At 39.3% G+C, this 13,270-nt stretch overlaps 1 long non-coding RNA gene across 7 annotated transcripts in view; it reads right to left on the bottom strand.

The window, feature by feature from the left end:
- The window catches only part of LOC102901503, a 327,171-nt gene that overhangs the window by 311,948 nt on the left and 1,953 nt on the right, over positions 1-13,270 (bottom strand). For all 7 annotated transcript variants that reach the window (XR_006592518.1, XR_006592521.1, XR_006592520.1 and 4 more), the window contains exon 2: positions 326-544. This is a non-coding gene — a long non-coding RNA (uncharacterized LOC102901503). The remainder of the gene's footprint in view (positions 1-325; positions 545-13,270) is intronic.

Below are 13,270 nucleotides of genomic sequence, written 5' to 3'. Positions count from 1 at the left end.
GGAGACTTATTTAAACTCTCTGAGACTTTGTGTAGTCAACTGTATTTTCCAAAAGTGGCTACATCAATATTTATGCTTCAGAACCTTGTGTCTCCTCTATCAAGAGAAGTCAGTTTCATCGCCTCTTGAAACTGGGCATTCTACATAGTCACACAGTCACTTAATAAACAGAATATGGCAGAAGTTAACACTGCTATAACGTCCAAGGCTAATTATAGAAGTGATTTCTCTCTCTCCCCTCTCTCAACGCTTACCTTTAAAATCCATCTGCCATGCTCTTAGGACTGCAAATTAGTCCACATGAAAATAGCACAGAAGTACTTACCATCCACCAGCATCAATGCCTGGACGTGTGAGCAGATGAGTCTTCAGGTGATGACAGACGCAGCCTTCAAGTGCTCCACCTGAGGCCTCAGACATTGTGAAGTGGAGATAAGTCATCCCCATTTGAATCCCTGATCCACAAATCCATGAGCATAACAAATGTTCATTTTGGTGTAATTTGTAGAAAAGACATGGTAATGTGAACACTCAATTTCCTCATCTGGAAAAACAGAATAAGAACAGTATCTGAAGAGTTATTTTGAGGGTTAAATAAGACAATATAAAGTGTTTAGTTTAGTATAGAGCCAGACACACTGCAGATCCTAAAAAAATGGACGTTACTATTACCATGTTAGTCTCTCTCAAAGACTGCCCCCCTCTACTACATTTCACATTACCTGGCCTCCTCTTTTCAACTCTCTGGCAAAAAAAGTTCCCATTCTGAAATTGCACTCCTAGAAATATTCAAGAACTACATCATGAGTTCTTATGAGGAACTAGGTAGCTTTTAGCAAGCAGTTTGTATATTCCTAATCCCTTCCAGTAAACTTGAACTCTGAAGGTAGGAATTAGCAGGATGAAAGGAATGGTTGGAATAGCCAAGAGGGGGCAAAGTAAACAAAAACTCCTCTGTGATGAACCTGCTTTCTAATTTTTTCTGTTGTCACTTCAGGCAGTAAGTACTTGTGTAATAACACACACATACACAAATACACATGCAAATTCACCATTTGAAATGAGCACTTCTGTGATAGTGATAGAATTTATGTGATAGAATTCTGTGATAGAATTCATGATAGTTGGTATTGAGAGCATCAATTTAACATTTTATTTTTATATCCATTCATTCACTCATCCATTGGACAGACCTTCACTTAGCAACTTGTACATGCCAGATGCTGTGCAGGTACTAGTAATTCAAGAATATATTCCACATGGCTTCTGCCCTTGAAGATCTATAGTTTAAAGATATACACATAAAAGTTCTTTTTGTTTTTTTGAGTTCTTTCTGCCTCACAAGAAAACCCTTAATATTTTGCTTATGTAAAAATGTGTTTTAGTGAAAAGAGTAAAAATTTATTTTTTTAATATGAAATTTATTGGCAAATTGGTTTCCATACAACACCCAGTGCTCATCCCAGCAGGTGCCCACCTCAATGCCTATCACCCACTTTCCCCTCCCTCCCACCCTCCATCAACCCTCAGTTTATTCTCAGTTTTTAAGAGTCTCTTATGGTTTGCCTCCTTCCCTCTCTGTAACTTTTTTTCCCCCTTCCCCTCCCCCATGGTCTTGTGTTAAGTTTCTCAGGATCCACATAAGAGTGAAAATATATGGTATCTGTCTTTCTCTGTAAGACTTATTTCACTTAGCATAACAAGGAGTAAAAATTTAAAACAAATAAGTTATATATTAATGCATTTTCAAGTTATATCGATATTCTCCTCCAGTTTTCACATTATCTTCACTTATCACTGTCTTCATCATTGGGATATACATCAACCAATATATATTTCAAGTATATGTGAATAAAATTAAGTAATCACAGTATTGTCATATGGGTATGGATGTTACAGTGCACATGAAGTTATAAAGAGTATTTATATGTAGTATACTACACGTAAGAGTATGACAAGCAATTCATCCAATATGTGGACTGAAGAGAGAGAAACACAAAATGAGGAATAAGGCTAGAGTGGTAGGCAGGGACCAGATCACAAAGGTTGTTGGGTGCCACTTGCAAGGCTAAAGAGTTTTGCATTTTATCTTCTAAGTGACTGAGCAATAATAAAGGATTTTCAGTAGGTGAATTATAATGCATCCAGATTTGTGTTCCAGAAGGCTCACTCTAGTAGCAAAAGTAGAGAATGAACGTCCTGTGTCAAGGATACCAATCTGGGGCTAACTGCATTGGTCCAAGGCAATATATGTGGATGCCCGAAGGAAGGTATTTGTTTGTAGTGGTAATGAAAGAGAAAATAGTTTTGAAAAGTATTTGGAAAACAAAGGACTGCTTCTGACAGGGTGTAAAGAACAGGATAAGTGGAAATATGGGACAATTCTCAAGTTTTCTGCTTTGGGTGAGCTGGTAGGTAAGAATATCATCACCAATGAAAGTAGAGAGGGGAAGAAACATCAAGATGGGAGGAGGAGGGACATTGAAGAAATGGTAGCTTTACAGTGCTGGCGGGACATTCAAGTAGAAATAGTCAGCCAACTTTTAGAAATAAACAGTAAGTGGTGTGCCCCATCTTTTTCTGTTCCGCAGAGTATATTTCTTCACTTTTAAGGACGAGAAAACCTGGGGTGGAGATCAACTTTCCCACATTTCCAGCTGGACTGCTGTCAAGAGGCAGATGTTCCTCATCACTAAACAGCCACAGTGAAGTTGATGCCTCTCCCTCTGATTGGCTAGAGAGGGACATGCACTTCCTGTCTGTATGAGGCACCACCTAACAGAACTCTCCACAATTGAATACAGATCCCAGTGGAAATATAAGCTGATCTTTATTGATACAGAATTCTTCAAAACCATCCCAACCTTTCTCTAAAAGCTATATATCTTTACCTATTAACTGGGACACAATCTAAGTTCTTTGGCCTCTTATCTAGGATTTGCATGTATCTCCATCAATGAACACCCCTCATTGTGTCATTAACTCTCTTTGTAGAAAATATTATTTTTCAGCATTCCTGTTCCATTCTCTCTCCCTAACAGCATCCAGATTTTTCAGATAAACACCCCATCCCTCATCCAATCCATGTACTTGGGGTAAAGATAATTCAAGGTCTACCAGAGGTAGACTTAAGCCAGCAAACAGGTTTCATTCCCCTGGCTGCTGTCACTGATGTATTGTCGATCACGAGACTTAAACAGCCCAATCAGAATAAATCTCAGGACTCTTGCTTAGAACATTTAGATGGAAGTTCTTTTTCCCACAAGAATAAACAAGGAAACATATATACACTTGATTACTATTGGCAGCCATCCTACGTTGTGAGGCTAATTTGCCTAATACCACAGAAGACAAAACAGAATTATTAAGTCATCAGATCACCCTAAACCTAAAATCTGTCCTGCTTCTGGATTTTCTGGTAATTGTGCCAATACATTTTCTTATTAATGTTTCAGCAAGCATGAGCCATATTTTCTACTAGTCCCACAAGTCATATTAACTATACTTAGTATTAAAATGTGAAACGAGCTGAAAGAGAGAAGCATGGGTACATGGCATATCCTAAGCTAAGGAGTTGACCATCCTGATAAGGTTGAGAAACTGTTGATGAAACTGTTAGCTCTTGTGATGGGAAAGGAATAGCCTCTCTTCACAAACACCACATTCTCCACACCATCCTCTCTCTTTAGGCCTCTTCTAATACCACCTGAGTGAATCTGATGACTGGACCAATTGTTTGAACTAGCACCCCTCAATGAAAATTTTGAAGATTCCTGACTCCAGCTACTTGTGCACTGTACCCTTAGGACATGGAATACTTAGCAACTGGCATCCTCAGCTTTGGGATTTAGCTGCCATAGGTGATAAATCTCATTTATCATTTAGTTACGTATCTTCATCTTTATGTATATCTCTATCTACACCCAAAGCCATAACCATCATCACATCTATACCACACACATGCTTATATCTGTATCTATATACATTTATACAGACCTATACCTATGCATTGTCTAAATTTAAGTCAATACATCCACCTGCATACACAACACTATGCTGTTGTAACATTTAGGTTGTTATAGCAATTAAATGAGTTAACATATGTAGGTGCTCAATGAATATTTACTGAGTGAATGCAAAGTGCCCACAACATGTTAAGTTCTCAATAAAAGCTAGGCATTATTATTTGCATTCATTGTACTAAAGGTAGCAACAACTGAAAATCCCAACTTAAGCTTGTTTATCGATAAGTAAATTTATTATCTCAGAAACTTTTAAGATCAGAAGTAAAACAGGTTCTAGATAAAGTAAAATCAAAGGTTCAGTGATATCATCGAGATGCTTTACCCCTCTTCATTCTGCCATCCTCATATGGGGATGCATCATCCCAAAGTGATTCCCTTGCAGTTGCAAGATAACCGTGGATGGCAATCGGGACTCTGTGCCTCCTTGTTCATACCCAGTTGAAGAGAAGAAGAGAATATTTTCCCCCAAGCACAGGAGTTCTGTCTTTCCTTTTTCTTGGCCTTTCTTTTGGCCCTCCTCTTCACTTCCCTATATGGCAGGCAGCCAAAAGTGGCTCCATCCAATTTAAGAATAAAGAAATTTCAAAAAGAGATTGACAGCTCACAGACCATCCGGGAAGCCTGGGGACAATGCAGCCAAGGGAAAAAAAAAAAAGCATAAAACTAGTCTTGTGAGGAAGCTGCTACCACTGAGCATTAGACTGTGTACCTTGGACCACCAACATGGAAGGCAGAGGAAAGGATTCATGTGATTAGCAACGCCTAGAGCATGTATCCATACGTTAGGAGCAAGGGAGGCTGAGAAAGCAGCTATCTGGCAGTTTAGCATTTTATAGCGGGAAGTCAACTCTGAACTCTCACTTAGATACATAAAGCAGGCATTCCCAGACACAGAGAGATTCAGATAGCTGGCAACCACTCAGGTCCACTACTGACAGAGCTATATTATAGGAGCATGCAGCCACCCACATGGTATGGCTGTCCCTGGGGAAAAGAGACTTTGTGAACAACACTGAAAGGGCTTGCTCACCAAACTCTGTAACACTTCAGGATCCAAGCAAAAGTAAAAGAAGAGTTCTCCATTTCAACTGGCACCCTGCTGCACCGTGGGTCCCCAGTCCAACAGACAGGCAGCATTACTGGAAGACCTCCAGTTTGCATTCGTGGTATGAAGAATTTGACTCAAGAGACACTGAATTAATCTCTGTTAGTGGAAAGGATGGTGTGAGGCTGTCAAGGCGAGCATGACTCAGCCAGCGGCAAAAGCAGTGACAGCAACTCATCCAACAACGGTGACAGGGAGCAATAACCAGAACAGATTCCTTGGAGCACAGAAGGTACCCCTTGAGGACTCTAACGGTATGTAGGAAAGAATTCCTTACAACGGAAAGGGAGCTTAAAATGAGCAAGATTTCGGTGCTAATGTTAAAATCCAAGGTCTCAGAGACATGTGGATCACACATGTGATTAAAGAAACAAATGACATCTTATTTCCTGGAATCGGAGCTCTTAGAAGAAGGAAAAGGAAGCAGTTTTGCCAACTGGTTTCCTTTTTCCTCCAACTGATCATGTGAGGCAGCTTTCCTGGAATGCTCTGCCACCCAGTTGGTTCAACGCTGTTTTCTTCTAGATGTTCAAATCTCAGCAATCAAGACACGTTCTCAGAGACGTCTGCTTTGATGCCTCAGTGTACAATTGCTGCACTTCTCCCTGGCCCCGGCCCAACCACTCTGATCATATTAGTTTATTTTCTTCAAAGAACATGAACCCAGCTAAATTCTTAAAACTTATTTCTTGTTTTGTTTATTGTCTGTCCCCATATAAACATTCACCAGAATGCGAACTCCAGGAGAAGAGTGGCTTTGCATACTACTGTTACTGACAAATACCTGTATGCGTAGGACAGTACCTGGCACGTACGGTAGGCACTCAACAAATACTTGCTGAATGAGCATGAGTATCTGGCTTCTCAGAGTTGAGGCTATTTGACACCATATAAAAATTAAAACTTTAGGGGCCCCTGGGTGGCTCAGTCGGTTAAGCCTCCAACTTCAGCTCAGGTCATGATCTCATGGTTCATCAGTTCAAGCCCCACATTGGGCTCTGTGCTGACAGCTTGGAGCCTGGAGCCTGCTTCGGAATCTGTGTCTCCCTCTCTCTCTGCCCTTCCCCTGCTTGTGTGCTCTCTCTCTCTCTTTCTGTCTCTCTCTCTCTCTCTCTCTCAAAAATAAATAAACATTAAAAATATTAAAACTTTATGTCTACAAGTCTTTAATTCAATTCAAACAACTTTGTCTCTCATTGTTAAGCAGTCTCTACATAAAATCCTCAACACCTTATCTGCCTGGGATACACCTTTTCCCAACTACATTCCTCACTTCCCCTCCAGACACATACTTCACATGGCTAACTCCTTCCCAATGCCTCTGGTTTACACAGTCTTTCAATGAGGACTCTGAAAGAAGTGAAACACCAAAATCAATAATGCCAGAGAGTAAATCAGACTAACAGAGAAGCTGAGGATAGAACAGGCACAGGAAAACATTGGTTTATCAAGATCAATATTTTAGGAGTGAAACCTAGGGTGCATACATTATACTAGAACTAGGTAATGGTCAAAGAGAAAAGAAAAAAAGAAATGAAATTATTTAAGCTAGCTACCGTAGTGTGACATGGGATGAAGACCCAGGAGTTCCTAAAACTAAACCCAAAGACTTTGTTTTCAACCAACGTCTTGCCAAGTGTGGCTCTTTGAGGGTCTGGGATCTACCTGCGGCAATGACAGAGAATGCATGGCATGGTAGAAATCTGAGCATGGGCTTTGAAGACAAATAGAACTAAGCTTGAGTCCTAACCTTGCCAACCAAGACAACCCCTCAGAGAGTAATTGTCCATATAAAAAGGACAAGCTCATCAGCCTTTCGGAGATGCAATCTGTAAAGTATCACTTATAATAGTACCTGTTTCATGGGATTATTGTGAGGATTAAATAAATTATTGCACATAAAATCAATAGTGCAATTCTCTGCCCACAGTTAACTGCTGTTCATTCATTCAGCAAATATCTGCACACACTATTATTAATATTGTCTATCTTTAAGCTATCTAGTTGACTCAAGAGATAATAATAGTTATTGTTTGCCAGGCACTGGACTAAGCACTTAAGAAGCATGATAATTTTTATTTTCCACAACTATAGGAAATAGGAAAAAATATTATTGTTGCATGTTATGGATAAAAAAAAGGTGGAAGTAATCCAAACAAAAGACCAGAGGTAACCTAGATGATTTAAGCCCTCCATGAAATGGTAAAAAGCTCACCTACAAGATGAACAGGAATCCTGGTGCTGATGTAGGAGACTTGCTACTTCTTCCAAGGCTTTATTTTTCCCCTGAAGATGTTATCTTTTTTAGAAGGATCCCTTACACACTAGGATGTTGAAATTTGGCACTGTGACCTCAGAAAACAGAATTCCTTCCCCATATTTATACCAGGAGTTGGAGCATATCTCAAACATAATTAAGATACAGACTTAAATGTACAATAATATCGATTCATTGGTCTATTTAACTTCAGGAGTTTAGCTTTTTTTTTTTTTTTCATTCTATTTTTGCTCAGCCTAATGCCTTTTATAGATCTTAGCATTGTTAACCAGGTTGTGATATTCGTTCAGTTATCTACTTCAGGTTTCAAATGACACACATAAATTTATCAAACATTAGACATTAAGTGGACCTTAGAAATCATCTAATCCAGCAGTCTACAAATTACTCTGAACAAATGAAGGAATCCTTTCTCTTTAACCAAATGTTTCACTTTGTTTACAGAGCAAGTGTCATTTCTTTGAAATCAAATTCCACTGAGACTATGGATGGATTTGTTTGTTTTACATTAAACCACCAAGCTAATCCAATGAGAAAACTTTGGATTTTCATTCATTTATTCATTCAGTTTGGCCCCATATATGCCAGAGTTTCTGCCAACCAGTGAAGAAGAAAAGGACACATTCTCTGCTTCAAGGAGCACATGTTCTACTCAGGAAGGCAGACACACCGGGACAATCATATCCAATAGGAGTAAGGCCACAGCAGAAGCTTGCAGGGGGAAGTGTGAGGCCATGGGTGAGGGGGTTTCACAGAAGCTTCTGGAATGGTGGTCACCTAGAAATGGGACTCAGAAATGGGATGAGAGAAGTAAGATAATTCCCAGGCAAAAGCAACAACAAATGCTAGCAAGAGAGAAAATGAAGAGCTCAGAATGGGAAATAATTGATATGGCTGGACTTTGAGATTCACTGCATGTGATAGGCACTCAACAAATGGCTGGTTTGTTGATTAACTAATTAATTAAACTGGAGGAAATAGGCTATAAAAGTAGATAGAAGTCAGTTCACGAAGGGGCTCATAGGCTGACTCAAAGAATTCAATTTTATTCCCTAAAATAGAAGTTGAAAATGCAAATGTCTGAAGGGATTTTATAGGAAATGTGAATAAGTGGGCCAGGTTTAAAAATATATATATAGCAATTATGGGGACTATGCATGAAGTAACTGCCTTATTCAGGTACAGTATAAGGTACTGTCAGCACACAGATCTAATATATGATCCTGGCCCTTAGGCTGCACATATAAATACATACGCAAAATATAATGTGATGATTACCTCTACAATAGGATACAATAGGATCACTGAGGAGAGGCTTACTTAATTCCATCCGAGGAAATCAGATAGGTTTTACTGATGAGATTCTATTTGAGACAACTTGAGGAATGAATATGAGCTCATCTTTCTACTTTTGGACTTTCAGTCCAATCACATTGGTCTCCTCCTCACTGTCCCACAACACTCTACACTGCGTTAAGTCCTCTCTCAAGTCTTTGACTCTGTCTGGTGTCCCTTACATTCCTTCTTTACTTAACCAATTCCTGCCAACTGTTAAAGGCCCATTGCAGGCCTTCCTCATGCATAAAATCCAGGAAGACTTCCCAGGCATCAAATGTTAATGGAGAATGTACCAGAGGCAAGAAACTATTGGAGGGCTGAAAGACGTTAGGACCCAACAGAGTGTAGAAGTGTTCAGGAAAGGGTGTCTTATTATTATGTGTGATGAGAAGCTTACTAGTTTGGGACTCCAGGATTCATGGGGTCTGTGATTACAGGCAGATCTTTTAGCATGTTTTCTTCAGTAGTCTTACCTCTAAAATGGAGGTTTATCCCCATTATCTTTATGGTCTCTTTCAGTTCTAAAATCATAACCGTGATTTTGTGAAGGAATGTGATCTCTTTGTTGTATTTCCAGTAGGACTTCCACATCTGCCTTCAAATTTTTCTTTATATAATAAGATGAATAGAAATCATTAATCAATGGTAGTAATACTGAAGAGGATCTTCTCTCTGCCATTATAAATGCCATATAATTCCTACCATAGATTTAGGTGATTCCATAAGTCACAGGTTAACCGCAATAAAGTTGGCTATTGTGTTCCCCTGTTACTACTTTGGTCACCACCTATTAATTTAAGAATAGATCACTTGTTAGGGTGCCTGGGTGGCTCAGTCAGTTAAGCGTCCAACTTCAGCTCAGGTCATGATCTCACGGTCCGTGGATTCAAGCCCCACGTCAGGCTCCGTGCTGACAGCTCGGAGCCTGGAGCCTGCTTCAGATTCTGTGTCTCCCTCTCTTTCTGCTCCTCCCCCACCCACGCTCTGTCTCTCTTTCAGAAATGAATAAACATTAAAAATAAAAAATTAGAATAGGTCACTTGTGGTTCTTTCTCTGGACCCTTACAATTTCATGGCAGTGAGAAAATAGAAAATAGATTACAGATCCTGAATATTAAATCACAGAAACACTGCCTATGAAAAAGAACATTCATAGGCAGTGAACTCCTGAAAAGGAGGTTTTTTTAATATTATTTTAGTTATTATAAATCTCTGAGAAAGAAGTGTTTGCATTTTATCCACTTTTAAAATTCATATTTAGTTTGCCTCATTGCAACTTGCCCTATTAGTTATACTTTTGGGTATGAGCAGAAGAAGCAACTCTGGCCAGGTGTAAGCAAAAAGCAAATCTAATGAAAGTACACTAGGGTGTCTCATGAACTCCAAGTAAAAGTCAAGAATGGGGGGAACCAGCTCAACTCTAGTGACCTCAGCAGTGGGATTTCACTGACCCTCTTACCATAGAATTTCCTTTATCTGACTTCACCTCCTATGACTTTCAGTCTGCATCTTCCTCCTACTTCTTTTAATTGCTGGGAAAGAGCATCCATTGGACACAATTTAGGTCAAATGTCCTCCTTAGACACAATCAACCATGACAACACATTGTAAGACTAACATATTACAAAGATGGCCACCAGGGGCCCAACCTTATAGAAGCAGAGAGTTCCAGAGAAGGGGGAAATGTGAGACTCTAGGAAGCCACCTCAAGAGATGTTTGCCTATTGCACATACTTTTTTCTGCTGTTCCTTTTTGGGTTTTTTTTTGTTGTTGTTACCATTCTTCCCTCTCTCCCTAAACTCACCCCTTGCCCCATCATTACAAATATCTATACGACATTGTATAAAATTGTATCTAGAATGGGCTCAAAATATCCTGCTAGATGTATACATTTTACATAAAATTAAAGAAAGGGAAGGAAAATAGGCTGTTGTTACTCTGCAAACTAAAATGTATAGAAATCAATTTGCTTGTATGTGCTGTATACAGTCATCCAAACTTAACTAAAATATTGCACAGAGACTAACCATTACATATGCACTATGATGATGTGACTTTTACTCTGACAACCACAGGACATTCTTTCATGATTAGTAAAGACATTCAGGAGCCCAGAAATAAAACCATATTTACACAATCAATTAATTTACAACAAAGAAACCAAGAATATACAATGGAGAAACGATAGTCTCTTCAATAAATGGTGTTGGGAGCCACATGTAAAAGAATAAAACTGGACCACTATCTTACACCATACACAAAAATTAACTCAAACTGGATTAAAGACTTGAATGTAAAACCCGAAACCATAAAACTACTAAAAAAAAAAAACCCCAAAAAACAAAAAACAAAAAGCAAAAACATAGGTGGTAAGCTCCTTGACATGAGTCTTGGGAATGATTTTTTTGTAACCAGCCTCAAAAGCAAAGGCAACAAAAGCAAAAATAAGCAAGTGGGCCTGCATCAAACTAAAAACCTTCTGCACAGCAAAGGAAATTATCAATGAAATGAAGAGGCAATTTACTGAGTGGGAGAAAATATTTGCAAATCATGTGGGATTTGTTAAGTGGTTAATATCCAAAATATACAAAGAACTCATACAACTCAATAACAACAACAAATCCAATTAAAAACAGGGCAGAGGATCTGAATAGACATTTTTCCAAATAAGGCATACAGATGGCCAACAGGCATATGCAGAAATACTCAGTTGTCACTAATCCTCATAGAAATGCACTTCAAAATCACAATGAAAGCAGGGCGATGGGGGAATGAGTTAAATAGGTGATGGGGATTAAGGAGTGAACTTGTGATGAGCACTGGGTGTTGTATGGAAGTATTGAATCACTATATTGTATATCTGAAATTAATATTACACTGCATGCTAACTGGAATTTAGATTAAGACCTAAAAATAAAAATAAAAAAAAAAAATTAAAGAAAAACCACAGTGAGATATCACCTCACACTTGCCAGAATGGCTATTATCAAAAACACAAGAAATAAGGGTGCCTGGCTGGTTCAGTCAGCAGAGCATGAGACTCTTAATCTCGAGGCTCTGAGTTCAAGTCCTACACTGGGTATAAAAATTACTTTAAAAAATTAAACTATACTCATGCATTACTGAAAAAAAAAAAAACAAAAAAGACAAGAAATGGCAAATGTCAGTGAGGATGTGGAGAAAAGGGAACTCTCATGCCCTGTTGGTGGGAATGTAAATTGGTGCAGGCACTGTGGAAAACAGTATGGAGTCCCCTGGGTAGCTCAGTTGGTTGAGCATCTTTTTTTTTTTTTTTTAAGTTTATTTATTTATATTTGAGAAAGCCAGAGACAGTGTGACTGGGGGAGGGGAAGGAAGAGGGAGAGAATCCCAAGCAAGCTGCACACTGACAGCACAGAGCCTGATGTGGGGCTCAAACTCATAAAACCATGAGATCATGACTTGAGCCAAAAACAGGAATCCTACACTTAACCAACTGAGCCACCCAAGTGTCCTGAGCATCTGACTCTTGATTTCAGCTCCATCATGATCCCAGGATTGTGGGATTGAGCCCCGTGTCAAACTCCGTGTTGAGCATGGAGCCTGCTTGAGATTCTCTCTCTTTCCGTCTGCCCTTCTCTCCCACTCATGCTCTCTCTTAAGAAAAAAAAAAAAAAAAGGATAAGGGCACCTAGGAGGCTCAGTTGGTTGAGCATCCAACTTCAGCTCAGGTCACAATCTCATGGTATGTGAGTTCAACTCCCACATCAGGCCCTCTACTGTCAGCACAGAGCCCACTTTGGATCTTCTCTCCCTTCTGTCTCTGCCCCTCCCCTACTCCTGTGCTAGCTCACGTGTGCATACTCTCTCAAAAATAAATAAATAGGGGCACCTGGGTGGCTCAGTCAGTTAAGCAGCTGACTTTTTTTTTTTTTAATTTTTTTTTCCAACGTTTAGTTATTTTTGGGACAGAGAGAGACAGAGCATGAACGGGGGAGGGGCAGAGAGAGAGGGAGACACAGAATCGGAAACAGGCTCCAGGCTCTGAGCCATCAGGTCCAGAGCCTGAAGCAGCCGACTTTTGATTTTGGTTCTGGTCATGATCTCACGGTTTGTAAGTTCAGGCCGGCATTGGGCTCTGCACTGACAGTGCAAAGCCTGCTTGGGATTCTCTCTCTACTTCTCTCTGCCCCTGTCTTTCCCTGTCTCTCTCTCTCTCTCTCTCTCTCTCTCTCTCTCTCTCAATAAATAAACTTTAAAAAAAGAAAGTGTCTTTAAATAAACATTTTTTTAAAAAAATGAAGAAAAAACAATATGGAGTTTCCTCAAAAAAATTAAAAATAGAATTACCATACAATCCAGCAAATCCACTTCTGGATATTTATCCAAAGAAAATGAAGATACTAACTCAGTAAGTATGGACTCCCATGTTCACTGCAGCATTATTTACAATAGCCAAGATTTGGCAACAACTAAAATGTCCATCAACAAATAAATGGATAAAGAAGATGCACAGGATACTATGCAGCCATAAAAAAAAGAAT

Source organism: Felis catus, chromosome F2 (genome assembly GCF_018350175.1).
Source record: "Felis catus isolate Fca126 chromosome F2, F.catus_Fca126_mat1.0, whole genome shotgun sequence".
In the NCBI taxonomy this organism is placed as follows: Eukaryota; Metazoa; Chordata; class Mammalia; order Carnivora; family Felidae; genus Felis; species Felis catus.
The sequence above is the reverse complement of the archived record's forward strand: the minus strand, read 5'-3'. Positions and strand labels throughout refer to the sequence as shown.